We start from the raw sequence: 25,851 nt of genomic DNA, 5'->3' as shown, positions 1-25,851 counted from the left end.
TTTGTACATGTGTTTTGCCATAAAAACTGTAGAATTATCCAGACTTTTTTTGGCCATGCCTGTGGCATGTGGAAGTTCCCATGCCAGGGATCAAATCTTTGCCACAATAGTGAGTGACTCAAGCCACAGCAGTGACAATGCCAGATCCTTAACCCACTTGGGCCACCAGGGAACTCCACCTAGATTCATCTTTTTTAAAAATCTTTTTAGGGCTGCACTCATGACATATGGAAGTTCCCAGGGTAGGGGTTGAATCAGATATGTAGCTGTTGGCCTACGCCATAGCCACAGCAACTCAGGATCCAAGATGTGTCTGCAACCTACACTACAACTCACGGCAACACAGGATCCTTGACCCACTGAGTGAGGCCAGGGATTGAACCCGCATCCTCATGGACACTAGTCAGGTTCTTAATCTTAATCTGCTAAGCCACCATAAGATCTCCAATGTATTCTTTATTCTAATTCATTCATTGATTTTCAACGTGCCCTATATTTTTCTTTTGTATTTTCTAGGCCACTGTTTTTTTGTTGTTGTTGTTGTTGTTACTTTTCTATTTTATTAAACTAAATTATTTTCATTATTTTTATTTATTGTTGTGAGAAATATTTAACTACTCTTTTCTGTGATATCTCATGTATTCTGAAATGTCATATTTTTTTAACTGTAGATTTTACTGTCACTCAGCTTTGATACCATCTGTCATAAGAAATGGTAGAGTAGTTGTTAATTCATTGAAATTTGCCTTGTGGGCATATATGATTTTTTTTTCCTCTCAGTAACTGGCAGCTTGGAAGGTGTAATGTAGTCCAATGCAAACTTAACTACCTGAGAGGATTTGTTAATTTGAATCACAGAGATGATAAATTATTTAGAATTGAGGGGGAAAAAAGGTGGAAAACATTGGAGAGGACCTGGTATTTCTGAAGTTTAGTTCAGGTTAGGGTAGGAGAAGAGAAATAAATCTAAATGTAAGAAGAGGAAGTTTAAAAAGCAGAGAAAACAAAGAAAAAATAGGAACTGTATATTCTAATGGTCAGAATGTTCTCCTAAGTCATCACTAGAAAATATTCCTTCGAGTATAATAAAGACTAATTTCCTATTTGACTTAATTGACTCGTTCTAGATCAGTGCAAAACAATAACCCTTCAGAAAAACCAAGAATCACAACTATTCTAATAGTCCTGGTCTTGTCTACATCTTAAACTGAAAGGAGTGTGTGTTCCTCATTTTTCAGATGAGTCAACCAAGGCCTTTGAAGAGTGCCTGATACATAGTGGTTGCTTCTGAACATTACTGATGAATGGGAGAATGATAAATTGTTCCATGAAGGTCAGAGAGCTGGTGACAAGTGGGGAATCAGGGTTAAGTGATCCTGATCTCCTGCTTCCTCATGCCTTAGTCTTTCTAACACATCATATTCACTTTTTTTGTTTGTTTACATAAATATGATAAAGTTAATCTTTTACTTTGTTCAATAGGTATTGTTTCAGTTTCTGCTTTTCCTAATCTTAACATTGAGAAAAAGAAACTCCAGGAAAAAAGCTGAAGTCACTATGGACAATGACAGTGTTTAGGAAACATGTACTAAAGAGAAGGACTATAGAGGCGAGTGGTGGTAATATCCAGACAGTACAAATAATCTCATATGGATTATTATTATTGCACCCTGGCAACACACACAGGTAAGAGTTGAAGATCACTTAGATTAGTTGCATGTAGTATGAGATAGATTTATATTTGCAATATCAACCCCAGTAGTTAGATGGTGGCTTCCTGGAACACTCTTGAGGAAAATGCAGAGGTCATGCACGAGATCAGCAAGGAAAGGTACTTGATTGATTAACGACGTCTATCATGGCTATGGAGGGAGATGCAGCATTATGAACACTGCAGATTTTCAATTCTGGCATTATACTTTGCATAGCTGCGTTCACATCATTCAGTGAATTATCTTTGCTGGCAGACAATAGACAATATGTATGAATTTGTAGAATTAACTAAGCACTTTACTTATAGCAGGGGCTTAACAGATATTTGATGAGTAACACGTGTAGTGATCAAAGATTTTAGAAGTGTGCCGATAGGAAGATCTATGAGAGAAGATAAGAGAATATTATCCCAGAATAAAAGTGCATATCTCTGTTGCCTGGAAGTGAAGAGGAAGGGGGAGATTTTTTGATACCAGGGAAAGATGATTGACGTTGCTTCCCATGCCAGTGGTTAGATGAAAAATGCCATTTAATTGCAATATTTTAGAGCAGTTCAATTAAGTCTACACTTTGAAAAGTCTGGGGCTGAAGTCAATTAAAAAGTACAAGAGAACTAGGCTAAACTTGTGGTTAACGTGGTTGCACCATTCAATAACATGTGGGACACATTCTTGGATGGAAGAAACCATCATCCAAGTTTAGAATTATTTGGAACCTGTGGCTTTTGAGATCTGAACCCAACCTGAACTTGGTACTGTGTATTTTCTTTTTGTTTTGTTTCCTGGCAAGAGAATATGTCGAGTGTATGTGTGTCTGTGTCTGTGTGTCTGGTCTGTGTGTGTTCATTCTAAAGTTTATAAAAATTATTATAAAACCAATTGGGAAATATGTTTATAAATACACTTTGATGAATTAGCTGTAAATAAGTTGAGAAGATTAAATATATGAGGAGTTAAAAATTGAAGGGAAAGATACTTAGAAAAACATAGCTTAGGTTTTACCCAAACCAGAACATTTGTAAAAATAGCTAAAAAATATTGGATGATCTCAAATTGTGGTACAGCTCAAAACCTTAAGTTACATTGCTTCCCAATACTCAGGTTCCCTAGGATACCTAAGCAATAGAAGGTAAAACTATGACTCCTTGGGGAAGAGAATTTCAGATCTCTGATTTGGGTCTCCTGCTCATTCATCAAACCGCACTGGAACCTGTCCTTGGTTGGATAATATATAGGGCCACCATGCAAGTTCTAAGAGCCACCTGGGAGAAATGATTAAAATCATGTGGCTAAGCTCTTCAAAACATATAGAAAAATTGATATGCCTGTCCCTGTGGGAGGAAAAGAAATCCACAAGAATAATGACCTCAATGGAGCCTTGGGTGTTGCTCGACTTCCAGTGTGTATTCTGTAGTGCAGCCAAATCTTCTAATCTGAAGGATTGTGGTATTGGCTAGCAGGAGAGTCAAATAAATGTATGGCATACGGGATATTGTTTGCATGTGGTTTTGTGAGAATATCCTTCTTTTAAATAGTAATTCATTTTACTGTTTTACTTAGTCTATTGTGCTACTTCAGTTTTTTTTTTTTTTTTTAAAGGTGCCATTTTAATTTAACATGGTAAAGTGGAAAGAGCTTGAGTCACGTAGATCTGACTCAGTCATTCACTAGCTGAGTGAATTTGGGCAAGAAGTGGATCTGGCATATGACATGAACAAATACTTGTCAATGGAGAAAATGAACAAATAAAAGCAATTAACCACTCTTAGCCTCAATAAAATTTACCCATGCATGACTTTTATTTTCATGTAGTAGGACCAAATCGGCAGGCATTTTTAATACAAAAGACAGAATAGGACCTCTTCTCCTTACTGGAGGATTTTGGCAAAACTTTGGCAAATTAAAGAACAGACTTGGCCTTATCATAAAAGAAAGAGAAATTAAGAGATCACGTTTAGAATGCCCTTTTGTCAGGGTTTGTATTGTGCAAGTTTTCAACACTGCTGCTCAGTGGTGCTCTTGTACTATTAAGCTGCTACAATCATCACAACATAGGTCATGAATGTTAGTGTTTATAGTATAACTTTTGGATGTCTATAGCCATTATATGAGAAACAATATTCTAGAATCTCCAGTTAAGTTTAGTTTGTACAGTTGTACAAAGGGAAGCATGCCTTTCCCACTAAAGGGCTGGGAGTGCTGCAATGTTGCATTAGCGTTTTGGTGTCTACCTAGGTCTTATATGTATTAAAGTTAACATGATTCATTCTCTCAAAGTCTGATAATTCCTTGGCACTGGTAATCATGAGTTTTTGAACCTTCAGTGTGGACCTGATGATCCAGCAGAATTGCTGCACATTAGTTGTTTTGAAACACTTCTCAGTGGATCTATACAAGCCTGTAATGAAGTGTTTGTTCATCAGCCTTCAATAAAATAAGGACATAGGAATGGGTTTTTCACATTTTTAAGTTTTTAATTTAAAGGAAATCCTTTATCCAGAGGTTATATAAGTACTACATTTGTCATTTCAAGATTAATTGAATTAAGGTTGCTTTATTTTATTTAAATGTGAAATCCCAAATTCTTATCTCAGCTCCTTCTAGTTGATCACTACACAGTATGTTTCCTGAATGCCCATTCAGACAGGATTTCTCACTTTCCCTTCACTGCTTGAGCAGAACTTTACATCCTAACAAAGACTTACCTGTCAGGTATTTCTTGGGGGCTCCAATGTGTTTCTAACAATTCCATCCCCATTGAATCCGTGGCATTGTTACACAGAATTTAACAAGTACTGTACAATCTCCACCTTACTATGTTGGGCAGGCTATTCCTACCTGCTTTTGCAGATGTTACAACTTTCTGCTGATCCCACCTGGCAGTTGCTACCAGTTGGGTACCTTCCTCCCTTTTGTTTCTCACTGAGGTAGTCCAAAGCAGCATTATTTGGGGCCCTTGTGTCTTTTATTTGGTTTTATATACCAGACCCCATGGTAGACTCACATGTCTACTCTTCTGTGGCTGAAGTGAGCCACTGGGTCAAGTTCATCATGCCTATATTACCCTCTCTCAGGGGGAATCCTTCCAGGGAACCTACTCAGGATCCTGTGTTAAAAGGCTTGGAGAAAGCCACCCCACCAGTACTACCCACATGTGTCTGAACTCCAGTAGATGAAATGTGAAATTTTTTCCAGAGGGTACAACTGTATTTCCATCAGGTGTATTTCATAGTTTACCAGGTATACCTGAAGCCTAGCAGTAGGTAGTAGAAACCCAGGTGTAACTCAAGCTGAATTCTTACTCATCGTTTAGGAAGTTTTAGATTTGAAAATAGTACTGAAACATCCAGCCTCTAATTCATTTCAGAGTTATTCTTGGGGAAATTACTTAATCTCTCTAGACCTCAGTCTATTTATATATAAAGTGGGAATGATAACAGAACTTACTTCATGTGTAAATGAAACAGGTTAATATGAGTACATAATAGTGCCGTATACAGTAAATACTGGATGCATGTCAGACATTGTGATTATAATTATTAATTCTGTCACACTACCTCCAAAAATAAACACATGTAGATATGTTTGCTTGTCTGAACATTATCTTGAGTTCGTGTATTCTGATACCATTTCTTTCAAAGACACCCATCATGCTTTACAATAGAAACTGCTATAATTAATTATGTTGCATTACTGTATTTACTTGAAACTTTACTCTGAGGATTTTCTAGACTACAGCAAACAGAAGAAATTTTGGAATACAGCACATACGTAACTCAAGCAATTAATTATAATAATGTCCTGCATTACTCAATGCATAAAATTGGTAAAAGCATTACATCAGATGACGGGATATGTAAACTAATAGAATGGAAAATTTTCTTCATACGACAGATTATTTTCTTCTTCTTGCCTTTTTATCCAGCCAGTGGCAAGGAAGTTCAAATGACTGCTCACATTGTAGTTTTAGTTCAAGTCACGGCTTAACGTCACAAAGGCACAACTGACAATTCCAGATGTCCATTAGTCACGGCACCATGGAGACAGATCCCACTGATCAGTTTGTAAGCTGTGGGCAGATCATGAAATTGTCTTGCCACCATACAGATAAATAAAGCATATATGCTATTAGTTCAGAGCTGAAGATAGAATAAAAATATTAACTTCAAAAATCTAACAAGAAACATGCAGCAAAAAATAAAAAATTTTTTGAAAGTAAGCAAATACAAACTCTGCAGACATAAACAAAGGTAGGTGGCAATGCAGAAGAGAGCCTGATTTTTGTGGTAGGATTGCCTTCTTTGATTATTGCATGGGGCAGACCCACGCTGGCTGAAATTATGTCTAGCATTTTACAGCAGCGGATTGGACTAGCCAGAGGCTTGGAACCTTGTGGATTTGTGGCTCTTCAGAAGTGCTTCTGTATTGGAATGTGTTTGTGTTTGCCTTTATTTGTTTTTAATAATAAAAAAAAAAAAAACTTGAAGAAAAAGTTTCTGCCTTGGTAGATTTTCTTTGGAATCCCAGAAAGGGCTCTTGAGGGCTCTGTGGCTCTTTTGTGATGATAAACCAAAGCTTTGAGCTTGTCCCAGTTGGAATTCCAGACACTAAAGAAGCCAACTTTAATTATTATTATTGTTGTCTACAGAACTGAGCCCCTTTCTGATTATTCAGGTTTATACTAATAGTCTTCTAAACATATTAGTTTTTTTGGGTTTTTTTTTTTTTTTTGGTTGTTTTTTTTTTTTTTTCCAGCTAAGCTAAGACTACAAAACAAAGCAGAGAAAACTTTGTAATAAAGCTTCAGAGGTGCCAAGTTTTTGAGTTTGCATGGCAGGTACCTGTGGTGTAGCAGGTTTTTTTGAGAGGGAAGCATTAATAAAAATAGGGCCTGCAGTGAAGAACAAGTTTCACAAACTTGTAGAAGAGATTTTTACCTGGGAGAAGATGGCAGCTGAGATAAACAGTGTCTCTGTGAAAGAAGAAATTTATTACACTATCTGACTCTCCAATTTAGACATTAATAAATATGAAGCTAATCATAGAATCTTAGCATTATATAAGCAAAGTTAAAGATTTGCAAATCCATCCTTAATCTTCTGCAAGAACTAGCTGTACCATGTCCTAACTATTTTATTCAGTTTCCACTTAAGCATATTTCCTAACAAAGAATTCACTGCCATACAAGATAACCCTTTCCAATTGAGAATTCTGACAGAAATTTCAGCTTCATACTGGATCACAAGTTTTTTTCATTTAACTTTGAGCCATTCATCATGATTCTGTCTCTGAAGTTACTCCTGTAATACCTCTTATTTATTGAAAATAGTTATTAATCCATCCCATTTCTGAAAGTCTTTTCTCTTCAAGAGTCCTTGGCTTGTGCAACCATTCCTCTTCTTTAACATATTAACATTTACTCAGTGTTGTGAGCCATACTCTGTGGTAAGTTCTTAGAACACAAAGTTTGACAGTCTGTATCTTAAGAATATCACAGTAGGACAGGAGGACCGGAGTGACATATAACTTATCATTGCAATATACTCTCACAGATGTTAGGAACATGCACAGACTGGATGGTGGCCAGGGAGTGATTAGATCTGCTGAGGGAGGCTGGGAAATTCTTGTCTAAACAACAGCATTTTCCAAATGAAAAATTAAGGAAAGGCATTCCAGGTGAATCAAAATACTGTGTAAGGCATAGCTATGTGAAAAGCAAGTTGCGTTAGGAGAAAGGGTCACATATATTATAAATTTTCTTACATAAAGCTTGAATGAACCCAGAAGTTTTATTAACATAAAATCAGCTAGGGGCTTTTTTCCAATCTTCTAACCTATCTTGAATTTCCATCTCCTCTTAAAAATGTTTATTCTGCCTTTTCTCATTTAAGAAGAATTCTACTTTATAGGGAAGGCAGGGTGAAATAGGAGTTGATAATTTTGGTTTTCTCACAATTTTCTTAAACACCACACCCTCTTATCTCAATCAAATAGTCTATTCCTTTCTTTTCTTAACACTTGAGGCCCAGTAGTTTCAAAGTGTTTCCATTCTTCTGACTTTTAGCTCATTCTAGGCTTTATTCTTATCAACACTATTTTTTCCTACTCTTCTACTTAGCTATGATTTCTTTACCCTTTCTGTGTTTCTTATGTTTATTTATGTAAAACACTCCTTGAGAAAGTAATAAGTGCTTTTACAGTTAATTATAATTGCTAATGATTTACTTATTATGAGTGGCAAAACTTGTTCACTGGTTATTAGTGCCTCAGTCCACTGGTGCTGAATACAAACACAGATACAGAGTTTGGAGAGAAGGAGAAAAAGGTAGATTTATAGCTTTGCCAGGCAAAGGAGGGTCACAGCAGGCTAATGCCCTAAAGACTGTGCCCCCTTTGGGAGAGATTAGGAGGTGGTTTTATAATTTGGGGAGTGAAAAATAGGGCTGTCATAGATAAGGATCTGGGTAGAAGGCAAGCTTGCATTGTCTTCCAAAGCTGGTGTTTAGTGGTGCCAAGAACTGGTTCTGGTGGTCCTCCTTCTTCCCAGAATGGGAATAAAGAATGCCTCATCAAGTAGTTCTTCCATTTGTTGAGGGTTTTCGTTCTTAAGAAAGGCTCAAAGGTATTATTATGTATATTCCTTGAGGAGGAACCAGGACCTTGCCCCAAGGCTGCACTGTTGTCTTTTGACTACTCCTCTCTGGTCTCTGCATCCCCCTCCCTTCCCTGATTAGCAACTGCCCTTTGGAACCCAGGGAAGGTCTTGGAGGCTGAAGCTTATTCCCTAAAAGCAGGAAATGGAGGACATAGAAAGGCTTGTGTGCCTAGGAGCCCCACAATAAGCACTAGCTCGGTTACATTATCAATCATTGTTCCAAGAAATTTAGGTACACTATTTCATTCAACCTTTACAATAGCCTTATAAAGTGTTTAGTACTATTATTGACAAGTTACAGATGAAGAAATCTGAGCAGATTGGCAATTAGCCACAAAATTTTTCTCCAGTGCTGACATTTTTTTTTTTTTTTTGGGGGGGGGTCTTTTTTGAGGCCATACCCATGGCATATGGAAGTTCCCAGGCTAAGGGCTGAATTGGAGCTGCGGCTGCTGGCCTACACCACAGCCACAGCAAAGCAGAATCTGAGGCATGTCCGTGACAGCTCACAACAATGCCAGATCCTTTAATCCACTGAGCAAGGCCAGGGATCAAACCTATATCCTCATGGATACTAGTTGGGTTCATTACCACTGGGCCACAATAGGAACTCCCTCCAGTGCTTGCTTTTTTATTTTGTATGATAGTACCAAATTGTATGATAATACAGCAACTGTAAAACTTTCCCTTTTTACAGTCTGGGCCCCATTGGTAATTTTAAGTGAGAAAACTTCACTTTTACTTCAGTTTGTCTATTTTCTTTTTTTCTTATTCTAGAGTCCATAACCATGTAAACAAAGCCCATTAGTGGTTTTGGTCAAGAACTAACTGTACAGCCCCTGAATGACCTTATCTGCAGATGTTCTGATGTACATTGATGTGCCCAATAAATAATAAAATATTTCTTTGAATTCACAGTTTCTTGTAAATTTTGCTTATATTAAAAGGCTAATTGGCAAATCAAGAATGAGAAAGTCAGTACCAAAATTTAAATATAAAATGAGAAGATTGGAAAGATATACATGAAACATCCTGTTAACCATAGAAATCTGGTATTTTATGTGCCTTTCGCTAATCTCTCAACTTTACAGACTCTCAGGCCCTCCTCATCTGTCCCAGGAATGCCCATTGGATAGAAAGCCACAGATCTTACCATCTCTCTAGCCTTGAAATATCTTTGTATTACTTAGACTTAAAAATAGCCAGTGTTTGGGATCATCGTAAAAATTTGTTGGCAGATACTAAACACACAAATGGGAAATTCTGCTATATTAGCTTTTATGAGATGTGAAAACTATGTTTTATCAAAGTAAAGGACACACTTAGAAGACTTCTAGGGATAAAAAGGATGGCAACTTATTGGAAGGCATCAGGGAAAATTGAGCTGGAAGAAGAACAAACAGAAGCAAAGTTGGAGGCTTTGTTAAAGGAAAGGACACTTGTTATTAGTCTGCAGGATATAAATCTTTTTGAAGAGAAGTAAGCTCACAAACAGACAGTGTCTGTCTCTTGTGCCTGAGAACATGAGAAAGAAAATGGGAACATAAACATTCTATTAAATGGTCAGTACATGAAGCAAGTTCTATCTTCCTAAAAGACAAAATGGACACTATCACGGTGGTGCTAATTCTGAAGGAAGAGGCAGGCTGTATTGGATAAGATATGTAATTTTTACATGATCCCCTATGTAACTTTTTCTTATGTAAAAGAAACCATGGAGAGTATTTCTGATCTTGTTCATAATTCTATGATTCTTTTTATGTGAAAATGCCTGCCAGGTATTTCTTGTAGAAACTGAAATAATATCCTTTGCCATCCCAGAAGAGGAAAAAGGAATAACTCCTGTGGAAAAAGAAGGGGGAAGAAAAAGGTGTGAAGAGTGCTGAAGTCAAGGAATGCTGTTTTGGCATCTCATCCATGTCAGTGACAGCAGGTGCCACAGAGGAGAAGACAACCAAATAAAAGGCAAGGAAACCGAGAGAGCAGACACAAAGAGGGAAACAAATCCATCTGCCCTGTGCTTCATTAATCTTGTCACAAATACTTGCTGCTGAGAAATGCTAATCTTCTCACTACCCAAAGTAGCCTCCCTCACAAGAATGTTTTCAAGGTCTGGTATATCTAATGACTGAACCATTTAATAAATTACTTACTTACGTTACTATAAAAGCCAGTCCAGCAGCTGTAACCTACTTGTAAAGCACTAAATCCTTATACCTGACTTTCTAAAGGTTCCTCTAAATCATATTTAGTGACGGGGTGAGGTACACAGGAATCAGGATTTAGTGGCAAGGCATACTTCATGCTGTTTCGGGTAGGTCAGGAGGTCTGACTTGGATTTCTTCCCAGTAACCTGATCTAGGTGAATCAGCAGGTTATAAATGAAAGTCAGTTTCTAAGACTCCCAGTTTTCTTTAACTATCAGAAACTTTATAGGAACATGGTGAGAAACAGGAAAAGACCAAGAGATAATAAATATCATCAACTGATATTATGATATTGCAACTGCTTCTTCCTAAGACAATGTCAAATGGGGTGCCATTTTGTATAAGCTAAATATTTGTATTAATTCCTGAGTGGGTTTTTACTTCTGTTGTTAGCCAGGAAAATTACTCAAAAAGACTGAAAAGTGTTTAAGAGTCACATAGCCTTTTCTACTAGGTCACAAAACACAACATTAGATGTGAGTTCCTCAAGGGCAGTTTCTAAGACTTTCGGGTATTTTTATCACTCAGAATATGAAAATACCTCCCTAACATGTTTAATCATAAGAAAGAGAAAGAAGAAAGAAGAAGACAAAGGGAAACCAAATGTATTAAGCTTTTCACATTCAAACACTGATACTCATTATCTTGTTTCATCCTCACCACTCTTGGATGAATTAACTTCAGCTCAGGGTTACAATAACTATGATAAAATTAGTGTTCGATTCTAACTTTGTCTGATCTGAAAGCTTGAGATGTTTGCTCTGAAAGGAAGATCTCTGACTGTAAGCAAATCTTTCAGTGCCCTTGATACTATGCCTTACTGCTGTCTTCTTGTCCTATACATGGCATGGCTCTGCACCAATCTATAAAGTATTTCTGAAGGATACTTGGTCCTTCTCTATTATTTCCAATTAAAAGATTTCTGAATTATCATAGCGTGGTAAACCTAGGAACTTATATTTACAAAACCTCAGAGAAGTCCAACGGTCTCACAAACACCACTAGTAATGGTCTCTTCGCTGTAAAAGGGGCAATAGCACTTGCTGTTACTAAACCCCACGAACATATTGGAAATTTCTGGCACTTTGTGGGTAAGTATAGGAAAATTATATGAAGTGTGGGAAAAAACCCTCAATTTTCTCATCATATTAAAATGGCAATGATAAAATAATAATAATGATGATGACTCATAGGCATGCCATGAAGATTGAGAGACTACTTTATGTAAAGCATACAAAGCAGCTCACGGCGCAGAATAACTGTTAAGTCAATACTAGCTTTTATTAATACTGTTTTCATAGTTATGATTTCCATTATTAGAGATCTCTTCTCTGGTGTTCACTAGCCCCAGAACACCAAAGTAAAATACTTGCTTCTGTTTCCTTCCCTTCCATTGTCAATTTCATTGCTTCTTTGTTGTATTCCAGGAGAGTGACTGAGCCATGAATAAAGGAAACATATGAATAAGCTATAATTGATATGAAACTGCTTTCCTTTGAAAATTCAGTCTGAAATAACTTGGATATTCATAAATCACTCAAGATTTTGACCTTTATATGTATCAAAATAGCTACTGAAATTCAGTTTTTACACATTCACCTCCCACTCTCCCTTATTCCCCCAAATGATTAAACATAGGAGACCATGACTATAGCTAAATAACAAAGCTCTGCCTTTATTGCTTACCTTTTCCTGAAGGTCTCAATGCATTTCAGGAATGTCTACCCTTGATCTTGCTAGTCCACGACTCTGAAATGGTTGATTTTATTTTTGTATTTGTTGTGTACTGGCGTGAGGACAGGCAGGGAATGGTTAAGATGTGTGGTATCCAGAGGCTGGAAATTGAAACCCCTGTTTCTCACAGCCCAGGTGTGGTGCAGACAGCCCTGGTCTCCACATTTCCTCACTGTGCCCTAAAAATGACCTTAACCCTGACATCGAAAAAGAAGCAACATAACTGTGAAAGGCTGTTGTTGGCTGGCTGTGTGAGACAGAGTGCTGGGGCTGTATGGCACTGCTCTCTCCTGTGTAGTAACACTTCCAGTCTCTCCAAGTTGACCTGGACTCTCTGAAGTTATAGAGAGGTCAAAGTTAATCCTCAGTGCCCATCAAACTCACTTTATGAGTCTGCTCCATGAAGCAGTAGGAAAATGACTCAGATCAATTCTCTCCCTTCTATTCAATCTTGAAACCTATTGGAAAGAATTGTTTTCTTCTAAGATATTTCACCCAAATACACACCTCTTTCACTATTCTCATTGAATAATAAAGAAACTAATATGTAAATATGTGTGTATGTATATATATGTGTGTGTGTGTGTATGTGTGCAGATATGCAAAACAATATTGCTAATGCAATACTCAATTTCCCCAACAAACTGCATTTCCCTTTCATTGCTTCATCATTTTTCATATACTCCATATCTTTACCAATTATAAATCTGACAATGATAACAAAAGTATCTTTGTAGCTTCTTTAAAGAGTACATGTCCTTATTTTTTTTTCCTTCAAGGCGGTTGTTCATGCTTTGTATGATATTTAGGTTCTATAAGGTAGAAGATTGCTTTCTCTCTCTCTCTTTCTTTTTCTTTCTTTCTTTCTTTTTTTTTTTTTTTTTCCTGTGTTTCTCAGGATAGAATGATAGAAAGTGATCAAACCAGGGAATGGAAGAGTTTAAGCAAATGGAATTTTTTCCCCAGAATTTATTGAAACAACATGGACAGGTTTTATTCTTTTTAAAAAATAACTGGTAAAGTTAGTTTTATAAAGCACTTCTTGCAACCATTTAATTAAATTCAAGGCTTATGCCGTATAATTCAAATCTTATGTAGTGAGCCTCTTCTTTGCAAGAACAAACAGTTTCAGGGAGAGTCATTTCTCAAATGCTCAACTTGTTGGAACCTTGCTACAGAAGACTCCTCATAACACTCTTTTTATCTTTCAGGGCCTCTGAATACTGAAAATTGGAAATGAAGGAATAAGACCTCTGATAGATTCCATAAGCTTAATGGGGGGTCAATATCAGCTCATGAAAGCGTGATGTCTTAGCAGAAGTGAAGTGGTCTCATTACTATTCTTTGCTTGTAGGTATTTCCTCAGGAAGATGAGCATGAAGAAAACTGACTTCTATTTCAGATCTCTCCCTACGCCATTGCTCTGTTGAACATTCATATGTTGAGGGTGATATTTATGAATTGATTCTTGAATGTTCCACATAAGAAGGACATATATAAACTGATGACTCATGACAGGTTTCAGTGTGATATAACCTATGTTCCAGTTGTACTCAAAAGACGACATTTCAACTCAATCTCAAAATCTGAGCCAAGGCTTACTGAATGGCAGACCACTACCCTTGGACATGCTAGCTTGGTTCACTTGGATTTCTTGATGCAGCAGAGAATGCCCAGCACCAGCAATGCTTTCTTAGGGGTTGACCCTGAAGGAAACTGTGGCTAAATTACCTTGGACACCAAGAGGACAAGCAGTTTTTCATTCTTTTCACTTCCTTCATTACATGCTTTCTCTGGAAATATGTTTTTATTAGTAACTGGGTTTTGAAATTTTTACCAAGGTGCCAGTGTAAACTATTTTTTTCTATATAAATGCCTCCAATATCTGATGTGTACATAGAGGCCAGGGTAAGCCAACCATGCTATTAGGAAACTAATAAATATGTCTCCTTTGTTTTGTATTAAACAAGAAAAAGCAAGATAATATTGCTTGTGCCAGATCAGGTTTTGACTGCTATGTGCTTATCCTTTACATAACAAGTGTATTTTATAAGAAAAAAAACACAGGGGAAATATTTTTATTTATTTTATTAGTTGTACAAAAGCCATGTTGGCAACTGAAGAACTAATAAACTGAAATTGTCTCATGTGGTTCTTATTATGGAATCAAATATTAATGTAAGAGGCAAGCACACACCAATCATAACCCCATCTGGCTGAAAGAACAGGAAAATGTGGCTCCACTTTCATTAGTGGAGAGAGGCATATATTTCATGATGTGTTCAAACCTGGCTCTAAAGGCACTCTTACAGCACTATAGCATTTTGTACCACTCAGAAGGGCCTTATCTACTGATACAGATTAATGTCATTGACATGGCTTGAAGAGAGGGTAGTCCTAGTCTTGCAACAACATTAACAGAGCCTCAATAGAGAATGGAGTAATCTTTCTTGAGATTCTGGGAGGGAAAGAAGCTGAACCAGTACATGAATATACAGTTCTTGCAATATACACTATTTGCAACAAGTAAGTTGACATGCATGTAACCACCAACATTTCATTCAGAATGTTTAGTCTTTTCCATAACCAGACAAAACCATTCAAGCTCTGGAATCAAAAAACTGCATGCATAAATATTTCCTAAGTTCCTTCAGTGCTGTTTTCAGTTTATCTCCCAGGAAATTGAAGGGTAGCTATTATTAATGGAAGGTAGGCATTCACTGGCAGGGGGCTGGGTCAGCAAGACACAGCACTAATTAAATCATCCCTGAAAAAAATGAGGTGTGGTCATTTGAGCCTCTCTCAAGCACTAGCATGTTCTTTATTAAGAACAGAAAATAGGGAGTTCCTGTTGTGGCCCAGTGGGTTACAAACCCAACTAGTATCTATGAGGATGAGGGTTTGATTCCTGGCCTCAGCCAGTGGGTTAAGGATCTGCATTGCTGTGAGCTGTGATTTAGGTTGCAGTCGTGGCTTGGATCCTGTGTTGCTGTGGCTGTGGTGTAGGGCAGCAGCTGCAGCTCCAATTCTACCCCTAGCCTGGGAACCTCCATATGCTGCAGGTGCAGCCCTAGAAAGACAAAAACAAACAAAACCAAAAAACAAACAAACAAACACCAGAAAATAGCACGTCCTGATAATCAAAGTAGAGTCCTTCTGGCTTCTCTTTGTCACTTGCTATTAGGTGTGTGTGTATGTGTTTGTGTTTGTGTTTTACACCCACCATTGAATAGGTGGCTAAGTAATAATATCTCCCCAAAATATGTTGAGTATCCTGACTTTTGACCAGTGTGTGCCACAACTGAGATGACATTATTTCCCTATTCTGAACTTATTCTGGAGTGTAGAAGAACTGATAAATTAGTTCTTAACATATTTTATTAAATTAAACTTATACTTAACATGTAACATTGATTATTGATTTAGTTGTCAGGAAAATAAGGGCAGAAAAGGACTCATCACACAAAAGTTCTAGATTTATGATCCTGTTTTAAAAATCCATTCTTTTTGTAAACAATCTTAAAATAAGGAGTCAACAGACCAAAAAGGAAACTATAGCTAAAAGAATTGTTTATGAAAAAATAACACTAACAAGTGTTTTCATCAGTGGCATCCTTAATTACTTAGTTTGCTGAAAATCTATACTGCTGGACCTATTTGGTAACTAAATGATTGGCTAAAGATATTACCAGAACTGAAACGACTACTCCATTGGATAATGACCAACCACTGATGATAATAAACTCATGTTCCTAAGGTCTAAGACTAGATGGTAAGTGCTGAAAAACTGTTGTTTGCCGTCTTGGGATCTGCTATATCTGGAAAAACTGAGGGTCATATTAAAATGCCTGACTGGCTTCTGATACCTGTTTTATTCTCCTTTAGTGAGAAAGGCTGATAAAGAAAAGCTGTGAATCCCTGGCTCTGGCATCAAGATTTAGACTTGCATATTAGACCTACTACCTAATAACTGCAATATTGTTATTGCTTTCTTTTGGAAATTCAATAAGGGAATAAGCCATGAGGATTTTTGCTCACTTTTTTTTTTTTTTTTTTTTTTTTTTTTGTCTTTTTAGGGCTGTACATGTGGCCTATGGACGTTCCCAGGCTAGAGTCAAATTGGAGCTGTAGCTGCCAGCCTATACGGCAGCCACAGCAACTCGGGATCCGAGCTGCATCTGCAACCTACACCATAGCTCATGGCAATGTCGGATCTTTAACCCACTGATCGAGGCCAGGAATCAAACCCTCGTCCTCATGGATATTAGTAGGGTTCGTGACTGCTGAGCCATAATGGGAACTCCAGCTTACAATTTTATCCCAAGCCTTGCCCAATGTATGGCATAGATAGTCAAAACATATATTTTAGAAAAAAATAAGTGAATGAACTAATATATCTAACTTAAATTTTTAATGTATAAAAGAGATACTAATATTTATCTTATAGAGTTATTTCAAGGACTACATATGGTGTTATATGCAAAAATCTAGAGAAATTATTAACCTACCATAGATGGATATTAGAAATATCTAATGATGTTTGTTTATTTAATAGATAATCCACATACATATGAAAAACTTTACTTTTTTCTCTATCTGGTATCTTCCTTGACTATTCTTAACAATTAATGTGACGCCAGAAGGTGAGGATGAGACAAATTTTGAAGAAAGAAGAAAAGGAATGCGATTCAGAATTAATATCATGTAAATTCGGAAGCCATATACACACCCAAACATTTTTGTTTCCCCCAAGTACCTGAAGCTTGACCAATGTTAACATATCATCATTGAATCCCAGAAGACTTTTATACGCAATTCAAAAATTAGTCGATTTATATAATCTGTATTTCAATTCAAGTGATATGAATTTGACAGAAATGGAGGAAGGGATATATATAACCGCTAAATGCTTTCTTTCCAGAAGACAAAGTTCTTTTCTTGAGCCATGGTAGCCATATAATATAGATGAGCCTGAGTAAGAAAAGACATCCATTTGGAAGGGGTCATTTTACTGCTCTATTACATTGTGATTCATAGCAGCCGAACCAAGAGAGGAACCCAGTTGGTGAGGTCAACAAGTGCTGCAGACGTGGGTAGCAGAAACAAGCCAAGCCTAACCCTAAAGGGTGTGCCTCCCGGGACTGCTACCTTTATGGAAATACAGCTCAGCAAGGGCTAAGGGCACAAGTTTTCTGCAACAGCTTTCGGGACTGCGGATGTGTATGTCCCCAGGCCTCCTATGGATGGGCCCCTGATTAATCCTTTGAACAGCATTACTTCTGTTTCTGAAGGCAAAGCTGGAGCTCAGCACAGCCACCGTGCCAAGCCACTAGAAAGGAAAACCAGAACCGGCAGGGATCTCTCAGCACTGTGTTCCCATCTACGATGTTTATTCCTCTAAATCTTTTAACAATTAAAATACTCTCAATTAGTATACAAGCATCTTTATGATTTGCTATATTCTTTCAACTTTCAGTGTAACATTATTTATTTTAACTTCAATTTACTTTTGATGTGGTGCATGTATACAATTTACCACAGAACCCGTTTTTAACATTTAACAGGATGCTTCCTCTTTCCTTTCTCAAACTATTTTCAATCACATGTTTCACATTTTCATTGGATTCAGATATGTTTTCAGCAGATAGACAGTAAAACAAACAGAAATAAATTGATTTTGGTAAACAGCAGAGATGTAACACAAGGCAAAAGTTCAATTTACACTTTTTATGTTTTTCTTCTTTTTTTTTTAACTGAAGGACACCATTTTCATTTTGGGAGATAGGATAATCTAAACTAGAGGACATAGAGTGTTAAAGTTTAGCATTTTCCTTCTACTGATGGTCGCTTTTTTATCTGCATTATAACACTTCTCTAACAGTTAGAACATGAAGGGAGAGTTGTAATAAAAAATGTTGTGTTTATTTAAAATGCAAAGTGTAATTGCCACCACCAATATCAACACAAAGCCTTCTTGCTAAAAAAAAGTGAACTAAAAAACGTCTGAAATTGCATTTGATTCTTAAAAATCTAGTGTGAGGCACTTCGTTCAAGTCAAATAAAAGTCGGATAACAGTTCTCTACTTAGAGTATTGCCCACCAAACCTGGACCCTTTTCCCCAGGATCTTTTGTTTCAAGGGCTCATTGGGAAGACTTTCTCTCTGTGGTTCTACAGTGTTTGAAGCAAGTGGAATCCTGGGAAATAAAAGAAGAAGACATCATAGCAGCAATGTTCCCCAAATGGCTTGGGAATGCTGGTCTCGCAAGCTCTCTGCTGCTCTCTGTTAAATGATGTATGGCTAAAACGATGTATGGGTAAAATTTCTATAGAATTTAAGTGCCTTCATATAAATTAATATTTGAATGTTTATAAGTTACCTCATTTATTCCCTGCAAATACACCTTGAAGGAGATCTTTTCTCCATTTTCACATGGAGAAATGGCGGTCCACTGAGGTTAAGTAACTAAGCTGAGGTCATATGGAACAGCCATCATTTGACTCCAGGTCTGACGGAGCCAAGTCCATGAATATCATGCTCAGTGCAGCCCATTCTCTCCTGCAGACAATGCTGTAAAGGTACAATGCTTCACAAGAAAAAAACGGAGAGGGGGCAGGAGAGGACAGTGAGTTTGGTGTGAGTTTTGCTTTATTCCCTATCACCCCCTTTACTTACCTCAAGCTCAGTTTCAACCCCTTTGCTGGGGTTAAGACTCCCATTTCCTGGGTGACTATATTAGTTTTTATTACTTCATAACAAAGTACCACAAATTGAAAGGCTCAAAACAGCACCTATTTCTTAGTTCACAGTTCTGTGGAGCAGAAGTTTGCAGGGCATGGTGGGATTCTCTACTTAGAGTACTGCAAGTCTGGAATCAAGGCGTTGGCCAGGCTGAATTCTTGCTGGAGGTTCTGGGGAAAAGCCCTCTTCAGTTTCTTCATGTCTTTGGCATAATTCAGTCCCCCGCAGTTTGGAGGACTGATGTCCCCCTTTCCGTGCTGGTTGTTCTCAGCTCCTAGTGGTCTCTTTCGGCTCCTCTCCACGTGGCCCTCATAGATGGTTCACAATGCAGATGTTTGCTTTCTTCTAGGCCTGTCGGAATTTGTCTCTCTCCTCTTCTACCAACCAGTGAGCACTCCCTGTTTGTAAAAGGCTCATATGATTCGGTAAGGCTCACTTAGTCTCCCTTTCTTAAGTTCAACCCTCCATGTTATATAACCTATACACTAGAGTAAAATCCATTTTCTTACCAATCTCAGGAATTAGATCAGGAATGCTGGGGACCTTCATAGATTTTAGTCTGCCATAGTGAGACATCTATTCCAATATTTTTTATTTATTTGTATTTATTTATTTTTCTTTTTTGGCTACCCCACAGCATTTGGTGTTCCCAGGCCAGGCATCAGATCCGAGTTGCAACAACACCCAGATCCTTTCAACCCACTGTTCTAGGCTAGGGATTAAACCTGCATTCTGGTGCTGCAGAGATGCCACCAAAGCCATTTATGCCACAGTGGGAACTCCCAATATTTTTAAAATGACTTTAGATTAAGAAAGAATGTATCTGTAGGGTATATATTCCAATTTTTAAGTATATTATTAAGTCACATGATTTTACATTTGATAGAATCTATGAGAAAGATATTTTAGGGATAGCACAATAAAGCATTTGGGGCTAACAGAGTGAATATCTGAAACCATTAATTGAAAAATAAAGATATCCGAGTTCCCGTCATGGCGCAACAGAAACGAATCCGACTAGGAACCATGAGGTTGTGGGCTTGATCCCTGACCTCGCTCAGTGGGTTAAGGATCCAGCATTGCCATGAGCTGTGGTGTAGGTCCCAGACTCAGCTTGGGATCTGGTGTTGCTGTGCCTGTGGTGTAGACTGGCAGCAACGGCTCTGATTAGACCCCTAGCCTGGGACAGCCTGGGAACTTCCACATGCTGTAGGTGTGGCTCTTAAAAAAAAAAAGAACAGAAGAGAAAAGAAAAATATGGATATTGTTTACTGTGTTTAATCTGGCTATTTTGGTCAATATGCTAGTATTTAAGATGTTCATATAATGTTGGTATATTGTCAAAATTCGTACTGTTATTGTATTTGTACAGGGGAAACTATTGGGAAGAAGTAAAGTGAGAGTAATTTCTGTGGGTCCATGACTGGGGTGTGCCAAGGAACTCCTCTGTTTTCTCCTACCCCTCTCTGCAAATCCTGTTTCAGGTTCTCATGCTCCAAAATAAGAGCCCTGTTGTCTCCACAGGCTCATTCTGAGCTGGATTCCATAAATTCTGGAGATTTTCACCAGCAGCAGCTCGGAATCAGAGGTGGGAGCCGTTCACCCCACAGGGAAGGTGAGCACAGGGAAGGTAAGAGAGAGAGCGTGTCAGAAAAAGGATCTGACTGTGAGCGCAGAGGAAGTGTTCCCCCAGAATATTCAGACATTAAGACAAAAAGATAGAAGTGTGAAGGGGGTGGAGGAGACACTCTTCCCCCCTCCCCCACCTCAAGTCACTTTAGAATTTAGCTTTAGCACTTCTAAGTGCAGATGCAGATCTTTCTGTGGCTTCACTTTAAAGTAACTAGTGCTTTTAAATGGAGATTAAATGCCGAATACATACCAGAGGTAACACATTGGTGTTATAATGCAAACCCATGAGAGAGATAACACATTAGTGTGAATCAAGCCCACTCAAAATGTAAATAATGATACCTGATCACTTCCTGATGTTTCAGTGGAAAGGGGTGGGGTTGTAAGTTGGAAGCAATAGAGATACAGAGAGGCTGACTGTTCTCTGCTTGCCCTCTTTCTATTTATATGTGTATATTTCCCTCCTTTATCAACCTAAAACTTTGCCTCAGTCTAAAACCTAGAAAATGAGTAAACAGAATTGACTATACTAAGTGATTACACTGTTTTATAGTTGTGTCACAACTTTATTGGCTTCACGTACCTTCTCTCATTTTTACCTTCACAATAAACTTTGCAATGTCATCCTCAGTTTCAGGATGATGAAACTAAGGCGCAGACACTTTAAGGAACTTCCTGTGCTCTTGCAAGCAAGGAATTGGTTGAGGCATCCCTGAGACTCAAGACATTCTACTCTAGTTCCCACGGCCTGCCATTCCACGAGAGCTGCTTCCTGTTTATGCGACCTGGGTACAGACACAGAGGAGCAGCACACAGTGGCTTTTGATGTCCTCAGTCTTTGAGTTCTGTACCATAAAAGAGACCCTGTTTATTTTAATATTATATTATAAAAGGAGCTGCCTGGACCACTGATAAGACAGCTTGAGGTTGTTTGTTGCACTTTCATTTTGAGAAGATAATTCATACAGTACTCAGGATCTAGGGTACTGTAATCTATTGTAAGAAATCCTAAAGAAAAGTCAAGATTTCTGCATTTTTTTAAATTCTGCTATTTATCTCTTAGTTTAGGACAATATGTTTAAATACTATCATTCATATATTTGGAAGCTAGAAAAATAAGTAATTTCAGTGGATTAGTTTAGGTTTCGTAACTTCAAAATAACGGTTAACATTCATCTAGCACTTACCATTTGGCAGCAACTGTTCCAAAGGCCAACAAATGGATCAACTATTTTAATTCCTATAACAGCTGCCATGTGCACTGGATGCTACTGTTACTCTGCATTTTTCCTCTCAAGGAGGAAACTGGGACCTTAAGTAACTTATCTAAAAGTTTATAGTTAGCAAGATGCAGAGCAGGGATTTGAAACCAGCTCATCTGGCTCCAGAATCCATGCCTCAAATGTTAGGAGAACTGCCTTCTGTCATTAACTGTGTGATGACTATGCATTGTCTATATGCACTGTGTTTCATTCCAAATTCATGGGCTTCCCTAGCTACTAATTTTTGTATTTCATTTTAATATCTCTATTTTTTCCCCATTGTTTTTGTCTCTCTTATAACCAGAAGCAGGCTTTCTGTTTCAGTCCCAAATGTGATGTGGGGCTTGATACAGAATCTTTAAAAGACCAATCTAATTTACTTAATAAAGAAATAAATGGGTGAATTATCATGTGAGATAGCAAAATGTTCATAAACCTGTTTGGACGTAATTTTCTGGGAGAGGAGGTTCTGTTTAAAGCTTTCCCTGAAGTGAACTCTATAGGGAGGTCATGTAGGAAAAGTACAGGAATGTAGTTTGAAAACGAGTGAGTGTATAAACCAGCAGTGTTTGCTAAGTAAATAAATTTCCCCGGGCTTTGTTTCCTTACCTATGAATAAAGCTTTGGTCTATGCCTTCTTTAAAGCCTCTCATTTCAAAATCATATGACATTATAATTCCTTAAATTATAACAGAACTTCAATGGCCAGCTTCTAAAAGCCTTAAGCATTTTGTTTCTGTCAGTTGACTTTTTCTGGGCTCAGGAGTATCACATCCTTCTTTCTCCTCTTTCTCTTTCTCCTCTTTCTTTCACAGCAAAAAAAAAAAAAAAAAAAAAAAAAAAAAAAAAAAAAGGATTCCCCAAGTGGTACAGTTATTTTTCAGGCTCTCTCACAGCTGAAATTATTTACCACATAAAAACCCCAAACCAAAGCAGTGACATATCCCTTATAAACTATTCACAAGCTATTCAACCAACATGAAAAGTGGAAAATACGTCTTTGCTCATAAGGGGACATTGGCAAAGATTAAATAGACTTCTATGAAGTTCAGGGGTTGAAAGTCATATTATATCATTATCAAAGCTAGACATTTTTCTTCAAATAATGGGTAGCAAGAGAGCCATCTTCTGTCCTTGCTGTGCATGTGGAAATCTCTTGGACAACAGTGGAAACTTTGTATGAAGAAGTGATCATAGGGTGCTTCTTTGGCTTATTTATTTATCTGATTTATTAAATCTTCCTGAGCCTCTAGAGCCATGAACAGAATTGTAAAAAATCCTAGTGTGCATAAATCTCAGCTTCTTTCCCAACCTCGCAGTTGGGATTCTCCATATCAATCAGACAAAAGCCTGGATTCAGCCCAGAGTATTAATGAGAGTTGCATTCTCATTTTGCAGTCCTAAACAGGATTACATTTGTTAACACATTTTCCTCTCTGATCATTGTCCAGAATGCCTCAGGTTTTCTAATGTTTATTTTGTTTTTTTCTAATTTGTTTTCTGCTTCCAAGGGTCGCTTGAACTACAAAATGAAGAAGGGTGGATGGAAGGAAGCTTTTTCTCATCAAGACTCAAGTCCTAAATCCATTTCTTTGGCAAGTTTGCCCCAAGGCACCAACCAGAACTAGGAAATAGAAACTGGCTGACAATTTTCCCTGGTGATATATATTCAGATTATTAATATTGATACTGATAAATTATTAGATCTACCAAAGCAAAAGATATTGGTTACTTATCTATCCCTGTTTTTTGAAGCAAGGTCTGAAATTTCCAAGGGTCACAAGATTAAGATCAGCTTTATGGGTGTGTGAGCCATACAGTCATACAGGACACCAAGCTTAGAGGGTTCCATCCTTGGTCTGTGCTCTGTTAAAGCAGTCTTGAAAGTCTTAACAGTTTTTGAATAGGAGGACTCACATTTTCATTTTGCACTGGACCTTGTAAGTTGTGTAGCCAGTCCTGCTTAGGTTTGATCTGATTAGGTGATTTCAGTGATGTCATAGATGCCCGTTTTATTCCTATCCCAGGGCTCACAACACTAGAGGGGCAGAGCAGCTGCCAAATAACTGATCTACATGTACCCAGAGCTATATAATGGACCCTGTGGTTGACCACCTTGAAATCTGAAGACATAGATTTTCTCTTTTCCCAGACCTTTGTGTGGTTTTTTAAATGTGATAAGATTTCTTAAACCATGGTAAGACAAGTTAGCTCTGAGTTGTAGCCTTTATTTATTCATCAGTAAAGATATTACTTTATTAAGGTTTTCTCTGACAATGAGGACTATACTCAAATTCTCCAAGCACTTTGGAGAATCATGAGAAAAACATTGGTTAAAGTGGAGCTATTTCTCCTTTATGGCAAATTAAGTGTTAATGCTATGCTATTTTTCTCATACCATTCTTAAGTTAGGTAACTGAAAATATCCCCCTCTAGTCACTCCTCTTCAACCATATCTCCTGTCAACCTCTCCAGTCTCTCCAATGCCATCAATCTTTTCTACTGTCACAGTAGGACATTGTGGACATCCAAGCATCTGATGGGAAGGAAATCCCTCCATCAACTCTTCTGTTTCTTTTGCCCTTTCCCTTACACTTGATGATAATTGTTTTGACTGCTCCCTTCCCTTGTTATACTGTAAACTTTCCCTGACATCCATATATTTCTTTCTCTTTAAAACATTAATTTAAATGAATTGGTAGACTGAATATTTGTTGCGGTTCACTTACTTCTTTTTTCCATGCTGATTCTGCCTTCTGCCAAAATTGAATTTGCTTTGAACTCTCATTTTTAATGACCTGATAGAAAATATTTAACCAATGATATTCCATCTCCTTTGCTAATGAGGAGCATAGCATGTTTATTTAATAAAGATGTGCTTATACAAACTAAAGTAGCTGCAAAAGCTCTTTTGCATTGGGCAGATGGTGAAAAAGAAGGTCAATTTAAAGGACCTTGTAATAATAGACCGGTAAGAGTTTACAGTCTCTTTGTTAAAGATCACATGTTCTAGTGAATGGAGGAAGTGCCATCATCAACCTTTAAAATAATGAGGAATACAGTTTTACATATGATCTTATGATAAAATCTCAGGTTAGCAAACCCTTATTGAGAAAATGGATGAGTCTAAATTTTTTCCTATCATTTATCTTCAGCAAATACATTTTAGGTATTCAACAAGTAATTTGACTAATGGATATATTCCAATGTTTCTCTTTCAGTTTGTTCTCAGAAAATTGGTTAGGAATTCATCCACTGCCCACATACCCATAAGAAACAAAGAAAATAAAAGATACAGAAGAAAATTGAGGTGAGTTAGATATGATTTTTATTAAATTAAATCCAAATTCTTTTAGATTTTGAGTATACAGGAATGTTATGTTCCCACGGAGGGAAAAATATAATAGTTTTCTATTATATAACCTAAGCCATTCTCCAAGGAGATACATGTTCAGCCTTTTCCCTTTTTCTATTAAACAAAAAACTCTATAGTGGGAGTTCCCACCGTGACTCCATGGTAACGAACCCGACAGTATCCATGATGATGTAGGTTTGATCCCTGACCTTGGTCAGGGAATTAAGGATCCAGAGTTGCTGTGAGCTGTGGTGTGGGTCTCAGACACAGGCCGGGTGCTGCATTGCTGTGGCTGTGGTGTAGGCTGGCAGTTACAGCTCTGATTCAACCACTAGCCTGGCAACTAACATATAGTGTGGCTGTGGCCCTAAAAAGACAAAAAAGTAAAAAATGAATAAAATTCAACAGAGAATGGGGAGAAATGTGCTGCTGACAGAGGCTGGTAATTTTTTTCCTCAGAGTCTACCTACATGTTTCATACCCTCTTGGTTCATCTTGTCTTTAATAGGATGCACAACTTCTTAAAGGGGTTGCGTTTATCTTCTGGATTAAT

General features: G+C 37.6%; 1 protein-coding gene across 2 annotated transcripts in view; it reads left to right on the top strand.

The window, feature by feature from the left end:
* Positions 1-25,179, top strand: part of CENPW (centromere protein W) — a 290,297-nt gene extending 265,118 nt beyond the window's left edge. Inside the window, exon 4 of one of the 2 annotated variants that reach the window (XM_021088572.1) lies at positions 25,165-25,179. The gene's annotated coding sequence lies outside the window, so the exon portion shown is untranslated. Of the gene's footprint in view, positions 1-13,662; positions 14,473-25,164 lie in introns of those variants that run through there. The other variant, XM_013992579.2, reaches the window with a different exon arrangement.

The sequence above is a fragment of the Sus scrofa genome, chromosome 1, assembly GCF_000003025.6.
Source record: "Sus scrofa isolate TJ Tabasco breed Duroc chromosome 1, Sscrofa11.1, whole genome shotgun sequence".
Lineage (NCBI taxonomy): Eukaryota > Metazoa > Chordata > Mammalia > Artiodactyla > Suidae > Sus > Sus scrofa.
The sequence above is the reverse complement of the archived record's forward strand: the minus strand, read 5'-3'. Positions and strand labels throughout refer to the sequence as shown.